We start from the raw sequence: 24,730 nt of genomic DNA on the forward strand, positions 1-24,730 counted from the left end.
CTTAAACCATCTCCTAATCCCCATAACACCTAATAAAGACCTCTAGCTCAATTAGGAATAGGTTAGTTTGATAGTAAGTGGCAGATGTGTTTGATCGACTCCGGCTTCCTTGTTGTCATTGAGTTTGTAAGGTAAAGTGTGCCCACTGCACACTGGAGTAGCGAAACTTGAGCGGAAAAATCAGAGTGGTTTTTGTCTTGACATTTTTGTGAGGACCTACTTAAGGACGCTAATTCCAAGTTTTCTAAACGAACCTGCTAGGCATTTCATAGTATTACTCATAGTATATATATTTGTATCATAGATGATTGATTATTATGCATATATTAGTTTAGGTTTTTGACTTGGTTATTCTTATTCAATTGCTAGTGAGATGTATAGATAGTTGAGACATGAATGAGGAAACAATAGTTTTATTTCTTAGTCATTGTAGTATAGATGAAGTTTGTGAGTACCTTCATCGAAAAACTCTCACGAGGTTATAACTCGTCCACTAGGGAATTCCTAGTGGTTTAAGGCCTTGTTGCATATGGTCAATGCAATCGCGACTCAAATAAAATGAGAGTAGTTAGAACTCCATTTTAGGTCACTTATTCTAATTTCTCATATTTGCTTGAGGACAAGCAAAATGCTGTCTGGGGGTGGTTTGATAAGAGCCCAAAACTGTAGTTTGAACCCCTTAACAATCGTACTTTTAGACCAATTATGTGAATAATAAGTAAGAGTTAATACTGATTACATGTTTTTATGCATTTCAGGCTTCAAAGTCCATTATGTGCAGAAATGTGCCACTTTAGCGAGATAAAGGAGCAAAGGTCGGTTGCTAAGGAGTTCTGTGATGAAAGGCCAATTTCCAAGAAGACAAAGCCTCTGTAAAGCCCGGTCAAAAGATGAAAAGTCAAAGTCCACGCGGGCAGAAACAGTGCACAAAGTCAACAGAACTTCCGAATACCATATCTTTGGACTCAGACCTCGGAATGAGGCCTACCTTATGTCAAAACGACCGGCTCGGAAATATATATGTGAGAGTAGGAAATAAATTATTGATACCGTAAGAATAAGGTTAGAGTAATCTAATTGAGTTTTTTCGGGTTATCAAATGGCGCCGCTGCCGAGTTATTTAAGATTGAGTTTACCTACGAAATGAACAATGAATTCAAAACGTAAGTAAACTAAAACTTAACTTTTCTATGTGTTCTCTATATCAAAGATTTGGCTACTCTCTATCTTGCGATAGTGCGGAGTAGGAAGTTCTTTCCACTCCTAGTCCTTCCGCATGTTGTGTTCTCGTATTCTAATTACTCTCTCTAAGTCTAGAGAGATTTACGAGGTGTTATGCTACAATGCAACTGCCCACAAGTTACAAATACTCAACTACGTGATTCAACTACGGAAATGCTATGTTGATTCTATATTGAGGAATTAGGGGGGATTGATTCCAACTTAACTCAACTTAACTCTAACTAATCTTCTAATCTAATCAGAATCCGAATTGAAATGCTATGCAGAACAATTGGTTCTTCCTAATCCCTAATTACACATGGCATTTCTACCAATTCGTAACTAGCGTGTGAACGATTAACCCCATTCTCATGGTGAATTAACCGTATCTAGAGTGGAATAGGAAATTACAGTGACTCTACGATAATCGGAATCAAGATTTCATCAAGGCATCTCAACCCCCTCTAATGGAGGTTTAGCCGAGAATCATTCCGCTATCATTTCCATATGAATCTAAACTAAACATAATATAAAGAATTGAACTTTACTTAATTTAACTAACAATACTTCAATCTAATTAAACTAAGAAATGATAACAAACAAGAATTTAAACTAGATCTATAAATGTAAAATGACAAAATCGAAATGAGTAATAATAACTATTTTATTTATCTAATGAAATGAAGAACAATGATTCAAATGTTTAAACTAAAACAAGAACTTGAAACTAATTAATTAACACTAATTAAATCTAGATCTACTTTTTCTAACCTAGCTACCATTACAAGGAACTAGTTTTCTAAATTAAACTAGATAACTTAAGAACTAAGTTTTACTTTGTTTTTATATGTTTCAGATCCAAAAATCGTGCATGGGCTTGGAGCCATGTATTGGGCCAGAGAATCAGGCCCAAAACCCAATTCTTTCAGTCCAAAAAGGGCTCTTCAGCTGCAGTTGGCTTAGGCAGATGTTTCGTCCACTTTTGATCCTCTGATTGGGCCAATGCTTGGACCATTGGAAAGCTCTTTCCGAGCCGGTCATTTTGACATAAGGTAGACCCAATTCCGAGGTCTGAGTCCAAAGATATGGTCTTCGGAAGTTCTCACGACTTTGTGTGCAATCAAGCTACCCCGCGTGGACTTTGACTTTTCATCTTTTGACCGGGCTTTACAAAGGCTTTGTCTTCTTGAATCTTGGCCTTTAATCATAGAACTTCTTAGCAACCAACCCTTGCTCCATTATCTCGCTAAAGTGGTACATATCTGCACATAATGGACTTTGAAGCCCGAAATACATAAAAAAACACGAATCGAGATTAACTCTTAATTATTACTCACATAATTGGTCTAAAAGTATGATTATTAAGGGGTTAAAACTACAGTTTTGGGCTCTTATCAAACCACCCCCAAACAGCATTTTGCTTGTCCTCAAGCAAATATGAGAAATTAGAATAAGTGACCAAAAACGGAGTTCTAACTACTCTCGTTTCGCTGAGTGCGATTGCATTTACCATATTCAATAAGGCCTTAAACCACTAGGAATTTTCTAGTGGATGAGTTATAGCCTCGTGAGAGTTTTCCAGTGAAGGTACTCACAAACTTCATCTATACTACAATGACTAAGAAATAAAACTATTGTTTCCTCATTCATGTCTCAACTATCTATACATCTCACTAGCAAATGAATAAGAATAACCAAGTCAAAAACCTAAGCTAATATATGCATAATAATCAATCATCTATGATACAAATATATATACTATGAGTAATACTATGAAATGCAATAGCAGGTCCGTTTATGAAAACTCGGAATAGCGTCCTTAAGTAGGTCCTCACATAAAAGTCAAGACAAAAATCGCTCTGATTTTACCGCTCAAGTTTCGCTACTCCAGTATGCAGTGGGCACACTTTACCTTACAACCTCAATGACACACTAGGAAACCGGAGTCGATCAAACACATCTGCCACTTACTATCACACTAACCTATTCCTAATTGAGCTAGAGGTCTTTATTAGGTGTTCATGGGATTAGGAGATGGTTTAAGAAGGAAGGAAATGGATATTCAAAAGGACAAGTCTGAGATAATAGAGTCTTCATATTATGTAACTTAGAGAAAACCTTGTTATTTTCTTTTGCTTCTATACTTTGTTTCCATCCTTAGCCATATTTTTCTTTTTCTTTTCTTTGGCTTTTGACTCCATTTTATTCTATTGTTGGAGTTTTTATTTACTTCTATTTTTTCTTTTTCTTTTCCTTGGATGGAAACTTCTTTTCTTTTTCTGAAGCAAATAACTATTTTTTGTTTACACAGGTTTTTCTCTTCTTCTTTCTTCCTCATTCTATTCTCAGACTTATTCTAAATTGGGTAGGTTGATTTTTTTTTTTTTTTTTTTATTTTGTTTTGTTTTGTAACAGGGTAAAGGATTTGTGGTTTATGAAAGGCTAAAGAAAGGCTCGGAGAGGGCTTACTTAGCGGAAAAATAATTCATAGGTTTGAATTTCTGGCTATATCGATCCAAAGAGGGCCTAAATTCTCGCTAGGATATGGTATAGTGATCAAGCAAGTGGACGCGTGTAATTTCTCTATCCGATTTTACTTCTCCCTTTGTTATTTCTCAAATGTTTCGCTTCATATAAGGCTTTAGGCTATATTCTCACAGATTTGTAGAATAAGTACTCTAGCCTAGATTTCAGAAACTTACTCGCTAACAATCATAGATACTAATGTAATATATTTATAGATAGATGCAAAGATTATTACCTACATATTAACCTAAGTTTCTAATAATTATTCTCGATGCAAAAGCTACGGAGACTTCTAGATTGTTAAGAGCATAGAAAAAGAAAACAATACCAATATTCCAAAGTGTATAACATAAACTTATTTATTTATATTTTTTGAAAATTTTAACTTGAAAAACAAATGCATATTATACATATCTATATCCTAACAGATGCCTTAATTACACGCGTTTTCTATGCCCACCCCAAACAAGAAGCATGCTTTGTCCTCAAAGCATTTAAATATAGAGGGTAGAAAAATACCATGGAAATGCGTGAAATTCTGGAACATCTGCAAAACAAGGTTAAAACATACTAATATAGGAAATAAAAACTGACGCAACTCTATAAGAGTTCCACCCATTATGGGGTTAATAAAAGTCAAATTGCTTGGGACTTAAGCAGACACTACTTGAAACTAAAAACTTACCTCCACTCCAGCTGCATTTGTCATCCTCCTCTTCTATAAAGAAGTGAGGTTCCTTCGCATCCCGCCATGCCATTATAATTTGCCAAGCTTGCCATTTATCATCTACGGATGCTAACCCGCGTTTACCACTTGGTCGGATGGGGTGTAAGGTGCAACTTGATGAGGTTGTATCCTCCACCCTTGCCAAGTCATTGCACGGAAAGATCGAATAATAGAATTGGGGGTCTCACAATGTCGACCCCAACCCAAATCCGGAAATGGGCACAACAACAGGGAAGAAACATAGCATAATCACGGGCAACTAATATAGGCATAAGAAGATACTTATGCCTCATGCTATGGGCTCATGCTAAACTAGACATTAAGGTCTTGGGAAGGTCATATAGCAGCGTTCCTCAGCTAAAGCAAAGAAAACGCCGCAAGTGGCATCATTCACGTAAGAAAACGCCATTCCCCTAAAATGTTTAGCATGATCCAAAACATAACAGTTCCTATGTTTATGGACAAAGCTACCAAGGGCGGCGTTATATTCCCTCGTCCTCGATAATGAAAATGCCCGCCCCATAATGGACTCATGCAAAAAACTCATAAGTGTAGACATACATATTATCGACCCAATAGCACCATGGGTCTTGTATTTCAGCGGGCATGGCAAGTCCAAGAACAATTTCTAGCAAGAACCATAAGCGGTTCCCAGCCTACGTATGTGATCACCTCGCGAAACCAAACACTATAAGTAGTGCTTTGGAACAAATCTTCGAAAGACTGTTCCGGTATTATTGTAGGAGATGTCATCTCAAAACTACGCTCTGGAACAGCTGCAAATGAACCGGAAACAACCCGCAGAAAACTGGAATTTTGCTGGTTTACAAAAGTCAGGGCGCGAGGGCGCTCCACTTGGGCGCGGGTCGCGCTCTGTTGATTTTAGAATTCCAGTGTTTTGAGCGCGAGTCGCGCTTACCTTGGGCGTGGGGCTCTGAACAAAATTTCTGACAAAAAGTGTAGAGCGCCCAGCTCTATGGGAGGCGCAGCGCCGATCCGAGGTGCTTGGTTTGAAATCGAGGCGAAAACGTGGGAAAACGTGGGAGGAAAAGGTGGGTGATGGAAGTTAGGTGTAGTGTGGGTTGTGAGTGTCGAATGAATGAAGTTTATATAGGTTTTAAGTTGCTAAAAGCGGATTGCTTGGTTGCCAAAAGCTTTTACGACAATTTTCGGAAATAATAAAATTTCCAAACCCGAAAACGGAAACAACTCATTTTCTTGATTCTAAAACAATCCTAATATCTTTTAGGTTGAATTTAGGATAGAACTGCCTAACTCATCGGTATTTCATCCTACCACAATATCTATTAATAGATATGCCTATATTGGCAATATTCTCAACCCTCACTCCAAAACAACTTCTAGACTAGAGGATCCTACAACAAATCATGCTAGAGTAAATAATACCCCCAAACAATTCGAGAAGGTGGGATTAACAATAAAAACAGCGCACAATTTGAAAAGAATCACATTATATTAAAATAGAAATTCAAACAACATTTAACTACCAAATTCAAAGTTAACTATGGAATTTAACAACGTAACATCCTATCTACTAAAAATAAAAAAAAAAAAAAAAAAATCAACCTACCCAATTTAGAATAAGTCTGAGAATAGAATGAGGAAGAAAGAAGAAGAGAAAAACCGTGTGTAAACAAAAATTAGTTAGTTGCTTCAGAAAAAGAAAAGAAGTTTCCATCCAAGGAAAAGAAAAAGAAAAAATAGAAGTAAATAAAAACTCCAACAATAGAATAAAATGGAGTCAAAAGCCAAAGAAAAGAAAAAGAAAAATATGGCTAAGTATGGAAACAAAGTTTAGAAGCAAAAGAAAATAACAAGGTTTTCTCTAAGTTACATAATATGAAGACTCTATTATCTCAGACTTGTCCTTTTGAATATCCATTTCCTTCCTTCTTAAACCATCTCCTAATCCCCGCAACACCTAATAAAGACCTCTAGCTCAATTAGGAATAGGTTAGTGTGATAGTAAGTGGCAGATGTGTTTGATCGACTCCGGCTTCCTAGTGTGTCATTGAGGTTGTAAGGTAAAGTGTGCCCACTGCATACTGGAGTAGCGAAACTTGAGCGGAAAAATCAGAGTGATTTTTGTCTTGACTTTTATGTGAGGACCTACTTAAGGATGCTATTCCGAGTTTTCAGAAACGGACCTGCTATTGCATTTCATAGTATTACTCATAGTATATATATTTGTATCATAGATGATTGATTATTATGCATATATTAGCTTAGGTTTTTGACTTAGTTATTCTTATTCATTTGCTAGTGAGATGTATAGATAGTTGAGACATGAATGAGGAAACAATAGTTTTATTTCTTAGTTATTGTAGTATAGATGAAGTTTGTGAGTACCTTCACTGGAAAACTCTCACGAGGCTATAACTCGTCCACTAGGGAATTCCTAGTGGTTTAAGGCCTTATTGAATATGGTAAATGCAATCACACTTTCAAATAAAACGAGTAGTTAGAACTCCATTTTGGTCACTTATTATAATTTCTCATATTTGCTTGAGGACAAGCAAAATGATGTTTGGGGTGGTTTGATAAGAGCCCAAAACTGTAGTTTTAACCCCTTAATAATCATACTTTTTAGACCAATTATGTGAGTAATAATTAAGAGTTAATACCGATTCGTGTTTTTATGTATTTCGGGCTTCAAAGTCCATTATGTGCAGATATGTACCACTTTAGCGAGATAATGGAGCAAGGGTTGGTTGCTAAGAAGTTCTATGATTAAAGGCCAAGATTCAAGAAGACAAAGCCTTTGTAAAGCCCGTCAAAAGATGAAAAGTCAAAGTCCACGCACGCGTAAACAAAGGCACAAAAGTCAAAGAGAACTTCCGAAGACCATATCTTTGGACTCAGACCTCGGAATTGGGTCTACCTTATGTCAAACGACCGGCTCGGAAAGAGCTTTCCAATGGTCTAAGCCTTGACCCAATCAGAGGATCAAAACTGGACGAAACATCTGTTGAAGCTAACTGCAGCTGAAGAGCCCTTTTTGATCGAAAGAATTGGGTTTTGGGCCTGATTCTCTGGCCCAAAACATTGCTCCAAGCCCATGCACGATTTTTGGATATGAAACATATAAAAACAAAGTAAAACTTAGTTCTTAAGTTATCTAGTTTTATTTAGAAAACTAGTTCCTTGTAATGGTAGCTAGGTTAGAAAAAGTAGATCTAGATTTAATTAGTTTTAATTAATTAGTTTCAAGTTCTTGTTTTAGTTTAAACATTTGAATCATTGTTCTTCTTTTCATTAGATAAATAAAATAGTTATTATTACTCATTTCGATTTTGTCATTTTACATTTATAGATCTAGTTTAAATTCTTGTTTGTTATCATTTCTTAGTTTAATTAGATTGAAGTATTGTTAGTTAAATTAAGTAAAGTTCAATTCTTTATATTATGTTTAGTTTAGATTCATATGGAAATGATAGCGGAATGATTCTCGGCTAAACCTCCATTAGAGGGGGTTGAGAAGCCTTGATGAAAGCTTGATTCCGATTATCGTAGAGTCACCGTAATTTTCTATTCCACTCTAGAAACGATTAATTCACCATGAGAATGGGGTTACTCGTTCACACGCTAGTTACGAATTGGTAGAAATTCCATGTGTAATTAGGGATTAGGAAGAACCAATTGTTCTGCGTAGTAGTTCAATTCGGATTACGAAGATTCGTCGTTAGAGAGTTAAGTTGAGTTAAGGTGGAATCAATCCCCCCTAATTCCTTAATATAGAATCAACGTAGCATTTCCGTAGTTGAATCACGTAGTTGAGTATTTGTAACTTGTGGGTAGTTGCATTGTAGCATAACACCTCGTAAATCTCTCTAGACTTAGAGAGAGTAATTAGAATACGAGAACACAACATGCGGAAGGACTAGGAGTGGGAAGAACTTCCTACTCCGCACTATCGCAAGATAGAGAGTAGACAAATCTTTGATATAGAGAACACATAGAAAAGTTAAGTTTTAGTTTACTTACATTTTGAATTGTTAATCTCCATGTCCTCACCCTCTTCCTCTAAAACACTACAAGTATCATCAATGGCATCATTCGAATGTGTCGAGACATCATCCAGCCGAGTGCGGTTTGCAAACTCAAAGGCCTGGACATGTTCAACAGGAGGGTCCATATTACGAGAATGCCAATAGTTATCAAATTCTTCCTTCGTCACATCTTTATAAATATCTTCAAAAGTGTAATCATTATATTCATCGTCGGTGGATCGAGTGGGAAGTTCCTGGGAGACATCGCTCAAGTTTGAGTGGTCATCCAAAACTAGTCCTAAAGAGTCGCCTACAGAAATTTCCTCATTCAAAGGGGTGTGGAGTTAATATCATGGTTAATGGGAGGGTTTCCTGGAAGGTAATGGTTCCTAAAATGTAGGGTAGGTGTGAACTAGGTTGATTGGGTTAGTTATGGGAATAGTGTCGATCTCCTCGCATGGTAGAAATATCCGCAGCGCAGAACCTAGTATCTTTAGGTTTTCGTTTATTTCCCTGAATTATTAATTTGTTTTGGGCCATCATTTCATCGAATGTTGTTAGTCGAGGTGAAGCTTGGTGGTGTGGGTCTGGTTGGTATGGTGTTTGATAGTCATAGTTATTGGCATTTGAGTGACTCTGGTTGATATCGTACTGTGATGGGTTAGGTTGAGGCTGAATGGCTGGTTGATTGTTATTGGTGGAATTACATGAATAGTTTGGATGACTAGAAAATTCTTGATTATATGAGTCACTATAAAAATTTGAAAATTGAGGCTCATAATTATTATTATATCCTATAGTAGGCTCAGACTCTTGATATGATGGGCATTGAGAAGCCCAATGGTCAGGACTACCACAACATGAACATGGTGAAGGGTTCCCATAATGATTACAAGATTGCTCTTGATATGATGGGCAATGAGAAGCCCAATGGTCGACTACCACAAAGATGAACATGGTGAAGGGGTTTGCATAATTATCATATGATTGTTGGTCTACATATTGATATGCCATATTTGTTTTTCAAATATATTATAGGGCAATTAATATGCAACCACAACTCTAAGCATACATTGCTAGATAGGCGTGGTATTTCGCTTTTAAGAAAACAAACCTTATTATACTAGAATTAAAACTCCTCCGGCGAAGAAACGAGGAGTGAAAGAAGGAGTACCTGAATGCCTCCTTGCTTCGCTTACGAATAGCGTCTTGTTTACGCGTGTTCAGTGTATATAACAAGTTACAACACTGAAAAACTTGAAAAATCAAAGTTTGAATCAAACCTGCGGAAATCCGACAAAAAATCAATTTGGGCGCCTTCGTATTGAAGCCAGACATGCGGCCTTCGGTATAAATCAAGTTACAGTGTTTTGAGTGCGGGTCGCGTTTGATGTGGTCGCGGGTCGCGCTCAGTATAAATTGAAATTACAGTGTTTTTAAAGCGTGGTCGCTCACTATATGGGTCAGCCCGTAACTTTTTCGAAATTTTTCAAATCTGAAACGGACAACCACAATATGAATCAAACAAGGGTGGGTGGGTGAAATGGGACTTAAAAAGACTAATTAAACTACGAAAACAATACGAAAGTGAACTAAGATGGCAGCGGCGCCATTTGATAAAAGTTAAATAATTGAATTAGTCTACTCACGAAATGAACGATGAAATCAAAACGTAAGTAAACTAAAACTAATCTTATGGGTCTATATTTTTATCAAAATATGTGTCTACTCTCTATCTTGCAATAGTGCGGAGTAGGAAGTTCTTTCCAGTCCTAGTCCTTCCGCATGTTGTGTTCTCGTATTCTTATTACTCTCTCTAAGTCTAGAGAGATTTACGAGGTGTTATGCTACAATGCAACTACCCACAAGTTACAAATACTCAACTTCGTGATTCAACTACGGAAATGCTACGTTGATTCTATATTGAGGAATTATGGGGGATTGATTCCACCTTAACTCAACTTAACTCTCTAACGACGATTCTTCGTAATCCGAATTGAACTGCTGCGCAGAACAATTGGTTCTTCCTAATCCCTAATTACACATGGCATTTCTACCAATTCGTAACTAGCGTGTGAACGATTAACCCCATTCTCATGGTGAATTAATCGTTTCTAGAGTGGAATACCAAATTACGGTGACTCTATGATAATCGGAATCAAGCTTTCATCAAGGCTTCTCAACCCCCTCTAATGGAGGTTTAGTCGAGAATCATTCCGCTATCATTTCCATATGAATCTAAACTAAACATAATATAAAGAATTGAACTTTACTTAATTTAACTAACAATACTTCAATCTAATTAAACTAAGAAATGATAACAAACAAGAATTTAAACTAGATCTATAAATGTAAAATGACAAAATCGAAATGAGTAATAATAACTATTTTATTTATCTAATGAAATGAAGAACAATGATTCAAATGTTTAAACTAAAACAAGAACTTGAAACTAATTAATTAAAACTAATTAAATCTAGATCTACTTTTTCTAACCTAGCTACCATTACAAGGAACTAGTTTTCTAAATAAAACTAGATAACTTAAGAACTAAGTTTTACTTTGTTTTTATATGTTTCATATCCAAAAATCGTGCATGGGCTTGGAGCCATGTATTGGGCCAGAGAATCAGGCCCAAAACCCAATTCTTTCAGTCCAAAAAGGGCTCTTCAGCTGCAGTTGGCTTCGACAGATGTTTCGTCCTCTTTTGATCCTCTGATTGGGTCAACGCTTAGACCATTGGAAAGCTCTTTCTGAGCCGGTCGTTTTGACATAAGGTAGACCCAATTCTGAGGTCTGAGTCCAAAGATATGGTCTTCGGAAGTTCTGCTGACTTTGTGCACTGTTTCTGCCCGCGTGGACTTTGACTTTTCATCTTTTGACCGGGCTTTACAAAGGCTTTGTCTTCTTGAATCTTGGCCTTTAATCATAGAACTTCTTAGCAACCAACCCTTGCTCCATTATCTCGCTAAAGTGGTACATATCTGCACATAATGGACTTTGAAGCCTGAAATACATAAAAACACGTAATCAGTATTAACTCTTAATTATTACTCACATAATTGGTCTAAAAGTATGATTATTAAGGGGTTAAAACTACAGTTTTGGTCTCTTATCACTTGCGCCCAACCCGCGCCCACCGACAGCGCGACCGCGCCCTTATCTTCACCTTCCCTTCATCGTTTTTTTTTTTACACACCGCCATTAAAAAGCTTCAAACCCTAAACAAAAATAAAATTAAAAAAAAAAACAATTAACCCACGCCCACAATCCAACTCTAACTCCAAATCTTCTCTTAAACCATACCCACACCACCTCCACCAATTCAAACCAGCAAAAACCACCGAAAAATTAAAAATTCAAAGCTGTCGCGCCACCACACCACCACCACCATCGTTTTTTATCAGTGAGTCGTTCCTCATTACTCCTACACCTTCTACAAACACCAAATAATATTCAAACTTCCAATGGCTCAACAACGCCGAATTTTGCCGGAGCAAGCTTTTACCGCCGACCACTTCGCGCCGCTTTATGGTGATTTAGATGATCGGTCGAGATCGGAGTAGCTTGTGGTACTTTCGACCGAAACCTATTACCACGCAGGACTTAGTCCGACGGTTCTACGATACTGAGGGAGTTGGAAGGGACGAGGGATTTTCGTAGTTGTGGCGTAAAGAGGCGGAAGGAAGTGACGACCGGTTGTTGGTGAGATTCTAGGCATTCCGCCTAGAATCCATCTAGATGTCACCCCTGCAGAGTCCCAACATAATGGGGTAGATCCATTGATGCACGAGACAGTTATTGGGCGACTACAATGCGAGATCGCATTGTGTTCGACAGAACTTCCCTTAGGACCAACCAAACCGGCTACAGCCCGGTGGATTGGTCGGAACATCCGGGAAGGGGAAGGGAAGGTCGGTCATGACATCGGCTGAACGCCTCCAAATCTTATGGATACTCCGGAGCGGAAGTATGACTTCTACATCTTAGAGTTTTTACTGAGCATGATTAGGGGAGTAGGGAGGTCTGTTGCCCCTCTCCCTGTGTTGATAACAAAGATCATGCTGAAGTTGAGAGCAGCTCAGGCGACTGATCGGACATACATCACCCTCCCACCGTAACCCTCGTGATCTATAAGGAGTGTGTCCAACGGGTTTGGAGATTGGGTGAGGATAGAGAAGAAGAAGAAAAGGATGGTGGAGCTGAGAATGAAGAGGAGGCCGGGGAAATCGGGATGCCTCGGAGGATGAGGAGGACTTGACGTGTTTTGACGAGGATGCCTTGGAGAGGTGTCTTTGGTCGATCTGAAACGCATGGCTGTGATCCATCGCGGGCATCGCTCGCGCTCAACACTATCTGTGAAGACCTTCGACTCGGCAGCACAATGATGCATCATAACTTCGAGCTCGCACTCCGCGAGAGAGGACGAGAGGTGGGAACAGATGAGGGCCGAGCTAGAAGCTCAATGCCAGTTCCGGGACGAGATGCTGACACGATTCCCACGTCACGGGGACTCTCCTTCTGAGGATACACCCTCGAGACACGAGCGCCGTCGCCGAAAGACGAATGGTGCTGGTCCATCAGGAGCTCATGAGCAGTCTCCGGACCATGTGCCCTCCGCTACCAGTTTCGGAGTAGCTAGGGATAGTATAGTTTGATGTTTTATGTTTTATTTGTAGTTTCATTACTGTCATGTATTTTTATGTAAGTTTCTTTCCGTAAGTTGAATTTTGTAGTGAAATGTACTCCGCATGAATTATTTTTAATATAATGGGTTATTTTCATTATGCGTGGTTGTTTAATAGTGACCCCACCTTCCCAACTTGTTTGGGGGTGGTTTTATCTATTCCAGCATGATTTTTATATAACCCTCGTGTTAGATTTTATTGCGGAGTCAAGGTGAAAATATGGCTGTTTAGGTATATATATGAATAAGTATCATGGTAGGATGAAATCTAGATTAAATAGGTACATTCTATCATAAAATCAACCTAAAAAGATACCGGGTTTGAATTAGAATCAAGGAAATGAGTTGTTTCCGTTTTTCGGTTTGGAAATTTTAGGATTTCCGGAACTGCCGTAATTAGTTTTGGGCAACTTCCCCGATCCATTTTAGCAACTTTAAACCTATATAAACTTGATACAATCTATCCTCACAACTCACACTACACCTAAACTCCATCACTCACCTTTCACTCCCCGCATTCCCTCGCTTTGGCTCATTTTCCGAAGTTTACGAACTCCGAAAGACTCATTGCCTCTACAGAGCGCACTCGCGGCAGATATTTTTTCTGAGTTTTTGTCGAGGCCAAGCTTTCAAGCTGAGCGACGACCGTGCTCAAACACTGGAAATTTCAATTTCTTCAGAGCGACCATTCCTATCGAGCGCGACTCGCATACCGACTTTCGTGGACCAGGAAATTTCCAGTTTTTCGCGCGTAGTATCCGGATCATTCGCAGCTATTCCAAAGCGTAATTTTGAGATGACATCTCCAACATTGTTACCGAAACAGTCTTTCGAAGATTTGTTCCAAAGCACTACTTATGGTGCTTGGTTTCGCGAAGCGATCACATTCGTTGGCTGGGAGCCGCTTATGGTAAGATCTGATGCACTTTATTCTCCGACTCTAGCATCTTATTTTTACGATAACTGCATTTTCTTTGAAAGACCAGATGGAGAACACTAAATCAACATTGATAATGAACCAATGGAAATTACCAGGTTCTTGCTAGCATTTGTTCTTGGACTTGTTACGCCCACTGAAATACAAGACCCATGGTCCCATTGGGTAGACAATATGTATGTCTATACTTACTAGTTTTTGCATGAGTCGTATGGCGCGGGCATTTTCCGTATCGAGGACCAAGGGGAATATAACGTCGCTTTTGGTAGCCTGTCCATGAACATAGGAACTGTTATGTTTTGGATCATGCTAAACATTTTAGGGAATGGCGTTTTCTTACGTGAATGATGCCACTTGCAGCCGTCTTCCTTGCTTTTAGCCACGGGGACGTATGTGTCATGACCTTCCCGAACCTTGATGTCTAGTTTAGCTCGATCCTGATAGCATGAGGCATAAGTACCTTCTTATGCCTGCTTCTTAATTTCAATTTATTATGCTATGTTTCTTTCCCTGTTTTTTGTACACGCTTCCACGGATTGGATTACGGCCGACATTAATCGCATGACCCACCAATAGTATTATTCGATCTTTTCGTGCAATGACTTGGCAAGGGTGGAGGATACAACTTCATCAGGTTGCACCCTACACCCCGTCAGAGCAAGTGGCTCTTACTAGGTTAGCAATCATAGATGATAAATGGCGGGAAGCCTGGCAAATTATCATGGCATGGTAGGAGGCAAAGGAACCTCACTTCTTTATGGAAGAAGAGGACGAGTAAGATGATGAGTAATGCGGGAGATAAGGTAAGTTTTCATTCTAGTTAGTGTCTGCTTATGTCCAAAGCAATTTCATTCTTGTTAACCCCATAATGGGTAGAACTCGTATAGAGTTGTGTCAATTTTTATTTCCTATATTAGATGCGTTCTAACCTTGTTTTACGATGTTCCCCGAATTTCACGCGGCTTCAATGGTATTTTTCCTACCCTCTTTATTTAATTTCTTTGAGGACAAAGCATGCTTTTTGTTTGGGGGCATAGAAACACGTGTAATTAAGGCATCTGTTAGGATATAGATAGAGTTAATATGCATTTGTTTTCTAGTTAAAATTTTAAAAATTCAAAAATATAAATAAATAAGTTCATGCTATACACTTAGGAATAGTGGTATTGTTTCCTTTCTATGCTCTTAAAAATCTAGAAATCTCAATGAGCTTTTGCATCGTAATAATTTTTAGAAATATAGGTTAATATGTAGGTAATAATCTTTGCATCTATTTATAAATATATTACATGAGTATCGATGATTGTTAGCGAGAAGTTTCAAAGCTAGGCTAGAGTACCTATTCTACAAATCCTGTGAGAATATAGCCTAAAGCCTTATATGAGCTAAACATTTGAGAAATGACACAAGGGAGAAAGTAAAATCCGGATAGAGATATCACACGCCCACTTGCTTGATCACTATGCCATATCCTAAGCGAGAATTTAGGCCCTCTTTGGATCGATATAGCCAGAAATTCAAACCTATGAATTATTTTCCGCTAGTAAGCCCCTCGAGCCTTTCTTTAGCCTTCCATAAACCACAATCCCTTTACCCTGTTACAAAAACAAAAAGAAAATAAAAAATTAAATCAACCTACCCAATTTAGAATAAGTCTGAGAATAGAATGAGGAAGAAAGAAGAAGAGAAAAACCTATGTAAACAAAAATTAGTTAGTTGCTTCAGAAAATAAATAAAAGAAGTTTACATCCAAAGAAAAGAAAAAAAAAAAAAAAAAAAACTAAATAAAAATAGAAATAAATAAAAACTCCAAAAAAAATAAATAAAAGGAGTCAAAAGCCAAAGAAAAAGGAAAAAAAATATGGCTAAGGATGGAAACAAAGTATAGAAACAAAAGAAAATAACAAGGTTTTCTCTAGTTACATAATATGAAGACTCTATTATCTCAGACCTGTCCTTTTTTAATATCAATTTTCTTCCTTCTTAAACCATCTCCTAATCCCCGTAACACCTAATAAAGACCTCTAGCTCAATTAGGAATAGGGTAGTGTGATAGTAAGTGGCAGATGTGTTTGATCGACTCCAGCTTCCTTGTTGTCATTTAGATTGTAAGGTAAAGTGGGCCCACTGCACAATCGGAGTAAATTTAACTTGAGTGGAAAAATCAGTGTGTTGTATCTTGACTATTATTGTGAGAACCTACTTAAGGACGCTTATTCCGAAGTTTCAAAATGGACCTCGCTAGACATTTCATAGTATTACTCATTGTATATATGTTTATTATAGATGATTGATTATTATGCATATATTAGCTTAGGTTTTTGACTTGGTTATTCTTGTTCATAGCTAGTGAGATGTATAGATAGTTTGGAACATGAATAAGGAAACAATAGTTTTATTTCTTAGTCGTTGTAGTATAGATGAAGTTTGTGAGTACCTTCACTGGAAAACTCTCACGAGGCTATAACTCGTCCACTAGGGAATTCCTAGTGGTTTAAGGCCTTGTTGCATATGGTCAATGCAATCGCACTCGGCGAAACGAGAAGTAGATAGAACTCCATTTTTGGTCACTTATGTTAATTTCTCATCTTTGCTTGAGGACAAGCAAAATGCTGTTTGGGGGTGGTTTGATAAGAGCCCAAAACTGTAGTTTTAACCCTTTAACAGTCATACTTTTAGACCAATTATGTGAGTAATAATTAAAAGTTAACACTGATTACGTGTTTTTATGCATTTCAGGCTTCAAAGTCCATTATGTGCAGAAATGTGCCACTTTAGTGAGATAAAGGAGCAAAGGTTGGTTACTAAGGAGTTCCGTGATTAAAGGCCAAGATTCAAGAAGACAAAGCCTTTCTAAAGCCCGGTCAAAAGCTGAAAAGTCGACGCGGGCAGAAACAGCACACAAAGTCAGCAGAACTTCCAAAGGCCATATCTTTGGACTCAGACCTCGGAATGGGGCCTACCTTATGTCAAAACGACCGTCTCGGAAAGAGCTTTCCAATGGTCAAGGAGTGATCCAATCGGAGGAGCAGAAGTGGACGAAAAGTCTGTTGAAGCCAACTGCAGCTGAAGAGGCCTTTTTGGACTGAAAGAATTGGGTTTTGGGCCTGATTCTCTGATCCAAAACATGGCTCCAAGCCCATGCACGATTTTTGGATCTGAAAGTATAAAAACAAAAGCTTAACTCTTTGTTAATGGTAGATAGTTAATGGTAGATAGTTAGACCTATAAATAGATTAGATTAGTAGCCTCCATTAATGAATTCTAGATCTAGTTTTTCATGTAGCTTAATTAAGTTTAGTTCCATTTCAATTATTGTATTAGATTAAACCTTTGAATCTTGTTCTTCATTTTGATTAGATCAATAAAGTAGTATTTTTATCAATTTCGGTTTTTGTCATTTCCATTTCTAGATCTAATTTCAATTCCTGTCCTTATTTCATTTGAGTCATTAAATTAGATTTCATTATTGTTTAATTAAGTAAATTTCAATTCTTTATATCATGTTTAGTTTAAATGTAATCGAAAATGATTACAGTAATGATTCTCGGCTAAACCTCCATTAGAGGGGGTTGAGAAGCCTTGATGAAAGCTTGATTCCGATTAACGATTCGATTCGTCGTAATTTCTTTTCCACTCTAGAAACATTTAGTTCACCATGAGAATGGGTTTAATCGCTCACATGCTAGTTATTAATTGGTAGAAATGCCATGTGTAATTAGGGATTAGGAAGAACCAATTGTTCGGGCGGCTTTCAATTCGGATTACGATGATTTGTAGTTAATAGGATTAAGTCGAGTTAAGGTGGAATCAATTCCCCTCTAACTCCTTATCATTGAATCAACGTAGCATTCCCTTAGTTATTCCCATCGTCGACTAGTTGTATTTCGTGGGTAGTTGCATCGTAGTCTAGTTGCCTTTTTCGTAAATCTCTCATTAGACTTTAAGTTTAGATTACGTACACGTGAGAACATAGCATGCGGAAGGACTAGGAGTGGAACGAATCACTCTACTCCACTATATCTCATAGGATTGAAAGTAGAAATCTTTGATAACATAGCAACATAAATAGTTTAGTTTACTTACGTTTTGATTTCATCGTTCATTTCGTAGGTAAGCTATTCATTTATCTTTTATCAATACCATACAGCAAGCTATCAGCAATTTCAAAGGAAAAGCGACTGAAGAATATCATTATAGTTGGGAGTGATTCAACAATCTGCAAGTCTCGTGTCCACATCAAGGATATGACAAGAGCATACTAGCTCATTTTTTCTATCGAGGACTCTCGATGATGAACAAGCAGATGATATAGTCAATACACAAAAGCAAGTTTACATCGATAGATGGAGAGGAAGCTTACAACTTTCTCGAGAATTTAGCTGAAGAAACACAACAGTAGACTACTAGCAATGAGGATGTCGCTAGAATGGAGGGGGAACCAAAGCATTTTGGTTACCAAGCACATGAACAATCAGATCAAGAACTGAAGTCCACATTGGCCAGTCTAGCCACCAGCATTGAAACTTTGAGTATGAAATTCAATCAGTTCTCCATGAATCCCTCCAAGATCAACAAGTCTCAAGCAAATCTCTCCCAGTCATACAAGCTAGCCGATACTGCGAAGTCTATTCAGACACTTCTCATGCAACTCTAGAATGTCATGTTCACTATCAACATGCATCAGTTGGAGAGTACAATATAAACTTATTTCAGAGGCCCAACCTAGGTGGTAATAAGTTTCAAGGCAATTATTGGAGACGCTGGACCCCCAGGTTCTCAAGATCAAAGTTATATTCCACAAACAAGTCAAGCTTCACAGTTGGTTCCTCAACAACAATTATACTCTCAGCAGAATTCCAATACAAGTGGAGAGTTAGTGCCTGATCCTAGGAGAAATTATGCCACACCTGCCAACCTGGAGAATGTAATTACTTTGCTATCACAGAAAAATCAGAAGTTTGAAATTGTTCTAGAGCTTCTTGCACAATCTCAGCTCAATCTCAATCTCAGGCTAAGGTCGACCAACTCACTACTGCTTTGTCCTGTAAAGACATAAGCCACTAAACCTAGCTTATTGGAACTAATATTGGGGAGTGAAGATGTGTACCACATTGGGACAACTTCTAGTATTGATCAACTCCATGATCATGTCAGCTCAGTTACTACTCTCAGATCAGGATTGAAGATAGACAACAAGGTTGACTTACTTTCCCATGATGACATTGCTACAGAGCAATCGATCAAGATTTCAAATGAAGTTCGAAAGGAAGTGGGAGAAATCTTTTCAACTCCCATTTGTCAAGATGACCAAGACAAGATATGCAAGAATGCCGAAGAGAAAGAAGAGCAAACACATGATGATGTGTTTGTACTGAAGGCACCTTTTCATATGTTTTTTGCTTATAGCAAAAAGGACAAGCAATTTTTAGAGATGATGGAGGCATTTGAGAAAGATAACATCAATATCCCCTTTCTCAATGTGATCAAGCAGTTCCCATCATATGCCAAATTCTTGAAGGACGCGTGCAACATAAAGAGAAGTACTCATGTTCCAGAGCGAGCGTTTCTAACTGGACAAACAACATCTATTATCCATCAGCAAGCTCTAGTCAAACTCAAAGATCCATGAAGTCCTACAATATCATGCAAGATAGGAGAAAAATTCACAGGTAATGCTCTTTTATACCTTGGTGCTAGTGTGAATCTCATGCCATATCATGTGTACCAATCGTTTGGTCCGAGAACCTAAAGCTTACAAAACTCAAATTGAAGTTAGCTGACTATTCTAATAAGATTCTCAGAGGCATAGTTGAGGATGTTCTTGTTCAACTAGCCGATTTCTACTATCCAGTGGATTTCATTGTGATAGACACCAAGGAAGCCTTTGATAAAATTCCAATTATTCTAGGCCGACCTTTTCTCGCTACCGCAAAAGCTTTGATAAATTGTCACAACAGTGAAATGAAGATCAACTTTGGTAAGATGTCCATGGACATAAATATCTTTCACCTGTTGTATAAGGATTGTGATGACGCCGAAGGTGAAGAGGTATACTTCCTTGATAGCATGATACAAGAATTCTGCCCATTCGAAGATACAATTGAGAGTGGTCAATCTACAGAAAACTGTGATGAACCTGAGAACCCCACCACAAAGGCGTTGCTAGCCATGTTCTTGGAATCTCTACAGAAAATTCATGATTTAAGTGAGCATAATGGAAAATTGACAGAGAGAGTATCATATCTCGAGAAGATGAACTCTACATTTAAGGATGAACAACAAACTTCTTCCCAGAAAAATCTGTTGCTAGAGAATCAACTTAAAGAAGTTTTGAAAAAACAACAGAATCTAGAAACTGAAATGAGTCTTCTGAAGCAGAAAGTGGACCATATTGATAAGAAGAATTGCACTGCTGAAACTTCTTTCACACCATCATTGTCTGAAGGAGAGAAGTATATGAACCAGTCTACCGCCCACCTTGAACGCAGTCACCCAGACATCTATTATCATTATTGTGGTGGTAAAGGGCACATCAAATACTATTGTCCTGTTAGAAAGAAAGATTTTTGTCAATCTTCTACACAGAGGAACCACAAGGCCTATCACACAATCATCAGACCTGAAATAGTTCAAGGTAGAAAAGCAACTTCACCAGCAATCTTTCCAGCATATCAAGGAGTATTTTTGATAACCCACAAGGTGAGACCTTCTCGTCCTCCAAACATTCGTCAGATTTGGGTAAGAAAATAAAATCTCCTCACTCCAAATTGATAATGCATAATATTTAGTCTTAGGGATCTGACTTAAAAGGACCTTAAAATAAAATAAAAAATAAATAAAAAAATTCTTGGTAAAAGGAAATGTTCTTATTTTTGGGATTAATTTTGATATTCGGCATACATGGTAACATCTTCCCTTTTTCTCATTCATTTCATTTACTTAATTTCTATACATTGAGGACAATGTATATCTTAAGTTGGGGGAGGGTGTACTTGAGAAATGAATTTCAAAAATTAACTTTCAAAAACAAAAGTATTTTTGTTTCTATATCAGCAGCATGAGAAAAATAAATTTTAATGATGAGTTTGGGATATATATTCTCTACTGCTTAGTGTTGAGTTTGATAGATAGTTGATATTATTGATTTCATTACCGCTTAGACTATTTATTATGCTCGGACATAGTTCTTGTTGATAGAATTCTTTATCAAGACACCACCATAGTACTTGGTCTGTTTTGTGTACTTTTGCTAGAAAAGAGATTTAAACCCCTATTAAACTAGAAGTAGAATTTTTAAACTTAGTCCGTGAGACTTGAGCTTTTTACCCATTCTTTGGAGAGTTCTTACGAAAAATCCGAGTCTTAGTGACTCAACATCTTTTAGTTCTTTATGTCGTTGTAATATAGTCTCATTATTCGTTGATTTGGCTAATCACGAATTGACATCAACTGTGGAGATAGCCATTAGGTCTTGTAGTCTATTCAAAACAGAGTATCATACTGATAAGTCAAGTAGTGAACCCATTCAGCCTTTATCCCACCTAGTAAGACCATCATGTTAAACCTTTTTTAGCCTTACAATAAGCCATTTTATTTCATAAAACCCTTTACCCTTTATCTAACTCCAGACAAGGAGTATAGCCAAAATCTTTATCATCCATACCCATATGTTTCTGAGAATACGAGGGGCACAAAGAGGAAGAAATAGCACAAAAAGAAGATTACAAGGAAATACTAGAGAGATACAATGAAAACCATCATTCTATTCTAAGTGAAATAAACTAGTGGAAAACAAGCATATCCAGTACTAATCAAGGATATACCACTGAGCTAAAGAAAAAAAGAAGAAGAAGAAGTTGAACAGAATGGATGGAAAAGCTAAGACAAAGAAAAAAATTTCTCTGCAATATAGAATTTGAAGAAATCTTCCAAAAAATGAAGCAAAACCCTTAGTGTTTTTAGAAACAACCTTTGAATCATTTTCCCTTTCCTTCATAAACCAATACCTAAGCCAAGTTACAACCAATGACTTATCACTATAGTATGGTACGAAGTCTAGAATAGGTGAGAGGATGCTAAAGTGAAGGACTCGACACTTCATATATGATTGACATTCTTTCCATGAGACTACTTTCATCTAAAAGTCCGTTTTTCAAGGTAGTATGTGGAATGTTTGTATTTATTATTCTTTTCTCCACATACATGAGGCAAAATAGTAGACCATCTTCTGAAAGATTCTTTTCTGAGAGTATGACCGGTGAGGAATGAAAGTCGAAATTATATGTCTAAAGGTAAACTAGGGATTACGTTTCTTGGATAGGAGAGTATAAGAGATTGACTAAGTACACACATAAGCCTTGATTGAGATTTTTTGTCAATTTTTACTATCTCCCATCCTAATCTATGAGTCTTTACAGAAATGTAGCTAACAATGGAGACCGTCTGTTGGAGTAGCACTAAGTGGGTAAGGAATTTCTCTCTCCGAAAAATACTATCATTCTTGAACATGCTATTGATTGATTTTGTGGGTATATCATCTGAAAACACTCACGAGATTATAACTCGTCCTTTTTGGGGAACTTAAAGGTTTAAAGTCTTGTTGCATATGGTAAATGCAATCGCGATGCCTGCGAAAGTGAGTTAGGATTTTATTTTTGTTATTAGGATGTGATTTTGATCACATATCTATTTTTTTATCTTATTTACTAAGAGACTAGCAAAAGGCTAGTTGGGAGTTGTGATAAGTGCTCAAAAAGTGCAATTTAACCCTTGATTATGCCTCTTGTTTAGCCATCTTAGTGGACTAATAGTGTTTGTAAGTTATGTTTTATGATTCTACAGGTAAAGAAGAGAGTTTTGTGGAATATTAGAGAAAAAGGGGTAAAACGGAGCAATTCGAAGCATTAAAGATCACCTGGGAAGCCGCTGGACAATCATGGAGAAGGCCAAGGAATTGAAGTTATTAAAGATGTGACTTTGACCTATTTTAAAGCCTATTTGGAAGCCCAAGGCCAAAGGATTTATTGCTTGGACCAAAGCTCGCAAAAGAGGATAGAAGGATAGAGCAGAAGAGACAAAATAGACTTTCGCGTCTGGGATGCATGGATCGCTCGCCCAGACGCATGAAACGACACTGTAGCCAATTCCTTCTCAGTTTTGGAGATAAAATTGGACTCTGAAAGAAGTTGATTTGTATTCGGAAACAAATGGCGGTTTGGAATGCTTCTAGAACTCATTGTCCCCTATAAATAGAGGACTTAAGTGCCTCATGTAATTTGCCAATTCACTTATACTCTTGTCTCCAGACTTGAGGCAGAGAGAGATTAACAATAAAAGATTCAGTTTTAACTAGCCGAGTCTTAATAAGTTAGTCTTTCTAGTCTTATGTTCTTCGACTCTTCTTCTTCTCGTTCTTTGTGTTCTTCTTTCTTTATGGAAGGCTAATCTTCTCCTTCAAGGGAGGAGATGAAGCCGGTGCTTAAGGTTTAATAATTCTCCTGGTTCATGGTATTCTACAATCAGGTTAGTTCTTTATGTTTTTAGTTATTAGTTCCATTGCCCAGACCAGGGGATGGAAGTATAGATTAAGGTTTTTATTTATTATGCTAGTTTAGGGTTTTATTTATTGCAATTGAATATTTGGTAGTGACATGCTTTTATTTATTGCAATTGAATATAATGCTAGAATAGGGTTTTATTTACTGTAATTGAATATTATACTATTATTCTCTACTTTTCTTCTAGTTGTGTAGTGTTTTAGAGTAAGGGAAGTATTCCTTGTGTTTGCCTTAGATGGTGATTCATTGAATAGCTGCCCAAGCTCACATAAAAGGAAAGAAGATACTAGTAACATAAACTTAGGAACAACCTTGAGTAGAGTTAATTGTTAACGATGTTTCGTCCAAGAAGGCATCAGAACTCGCTCGATTGCCTAATTATAGTCTACTTCTGAGAACAACCATGAAGCAAAAGGTTATAGATCAAAGGTATTGGTGGATTCTAATCTCTTGAATTCCCTCTTTTAGATTCTCAATAGTTTAGTTAAGCAATTTACAATATCTATAATCATAGTTTTTAATCCCTCAAACCCCCTTTCCAGTCATGTCCTTCATATAAACATACACTTAAAAGTGGAACGATACCCTACTTATTTTTTACTTATTGAGGGATAATTAGGTTTTGAAATGCTTCTATTTTGTTCAACGACTATATTTCATCTCACACAAAAAAAGGAGCGCGTGTCACATTGGCTAACAAAAACTTGCTTAAATCCATTGGTACATCATCAATGGTGACAGAGAACACTTGTTCCCCATCTGGTCAATAAAAGAACCTAAAATTATCATAGAAATAAGTAGTAAGTGCAGGAGAATAAGTTTCATTAGCACTTACCATTAGAGACTGCCATCTTGACTACACAATCATGTTGCAGAACTAAAACCCATAGGTGTCACTCTCAAGTAATTCTTCAAAAGATTGCTCTGGTATGATTTAAGGAGATTTCTTAACAAACAAACACACTACTGAACTCCTAGAAGTGACTGCAGAAAACCCAGAAAAAAGAACTGGAGGTATGTTGAAGTAAGGGCGCGGGAGCGCTCAAAATAGCTTATGTCAGA

The sequence above is a fragment of the Coptis chinensis genome, chromosome 3 (genome assembly GCF_015680905.1).
Source record: "Coptis chinensis isolate HL-2020 chromosome 3, ASM1568090v1, whole genome shotgun sequence".
In the NCBI taxonomy this organism is placed as follows: domain Eukaryota; kingdom Viridiplantae; phylum Streptophyta; class Magnoliopsida; order Ranunculales; family Ranunculaceae; genus Coptis; species Coptis chinensis.